Here is a 1,682-nt window from a genome sequence, read left to right on the forward strand (position 1 = left end):
ATATAATTAGGAAGGTTCAAACTTATTACATAGAGAGCAGCGGCGACATCACTAGAGAGCAGCGGCGACATCACTGAGAATGCAGCCTATCCATTCACTAGAGAGCAGCGGTGACATCACTGAGAATGCAGCCTATCCATTCACTAGAGAGCAGCGGCGACATCACAGACTGCAGCCTTCCATTCACTAGAGAGCAGCGGTGACATCACTGAGAATACAGCCTATCCATTCACTAGAGAGTAGCGTTAACATCACTGAAACTGCAGCCTATCTATTCACTAGAGAGCAGCGGTGACATTACTGAGACTACAGCCTATCCATCACTAGAGAGCAGCGTTGACATCACTAGAGAGCAGCGGTGACATTACCGAGACTACAGCCTATCCATCACTAGAGAGCAGCGTTGACATCACTAGAGAGCAGCGGTGACATTACTGAGACTACAGCCTATCCATCACTAGAGAGCAGCGGTGACATTACTGAGACTACAGCCTATCCACTAGAGAGCAGCGGTGAAATTACTGAGACTACAGCCTATCCATTCACTAGAGAGCAGCGGCGACATCACTGAGAATGCAGCCTATCCATTCACTAGAGAGCAGCAGTGACATCACTGAGAATGCAGCCTATCCAGTCACTAGAGAGCAGCAGTGACATCACTGAGAATGCAGCCTATCCATAACTAGAGAGCAGCGGTGACATCACTTAGACTTCAGCCTATGCATCACTAGAGAGCAGCAGTGACATCACTGAGAATGCAGCCTGTCCATTGACTAGAGAGCAGCGGTGACATCACTGAGAATGCAGCCTATCCATTCACTAGAGAGCAGCGGTGACATCACTGAGAATGCAGCCTATCCCTTCACTAGAGAGCAGCGGTGACATCACTGAGAATGCAGCCTATTCTTTCACTAGAGAGCAGCAGAGACAACACTGAGAATGCAGCCTATCCATTCACTAGAGAGCAGCGGTGACATCACTGAGAATGCAGCCTATCCATCACTAGAGAGCAGCAGTGACATCACTGAGACTGCAGCCTATCCATTCACTAGAGAGCAGCGGTGACAACTGAGAATGTAGCCTATCCATTCACTAGAGAGCAGCGGTGACATCACTGAGAATGCAGCCTATCCCTTCACTAGAGAGCAGCGGTGACATCACTGAGAATGCAGCCTATCCATTCACTAGAGAGCAGCGGTGACATCACTGAGAATGCAGCCTATCCCTTCACTAGAGAGCAGCGGTGACATCACTGAGAATGCAGCCTATCCATTCACTAGAGAGCAGCGGTGACATCACTGAGACTGCAGCCTATCCATTCACTAGAGAGCAGCGGTGACATCACTGAGAATGCAGCCTATCCATCACTAGAGAGCAGCAGTGACATCACTGAGACTGCAACCTATCCATTCACTAGAGAGCAGCGGTGACATAACTGAGAATGTAGCCTATCCATTCACTAGAGAGCAGCGGTGACATCACTGAGAATGCAGCCTATCCCTTCACTAGAGAGCAGCGGTGACATCACTGAGAATGCAGCCTATCCATTCACTAGAGAGCAGCGGTGACATCACTTAGAATGCAGCCTATCCATCACTAGAGAGCAGCAGTGACATCACTGAGAATGCAGCCTATCCATTCACTAGAGAGCTGCGGTGACATCACTGAGAATGCAGCCTATC

This window comes from Rhinoderma darwinii, chromosome 12 (assembly GCF_050947455.1).
Source record: "Rhinoderma darwinii isolate aRhiDar2 chromosome 12, aRhiDar2.hap1, whole genome shotgun sequence".
NCBI classification, from domain to species: Eukaryota; Metazoa; Chordata; class Amphibia; order Anura; family Rhinodermatidae; genus Rhinoderma; species Rhinoderma darwinii.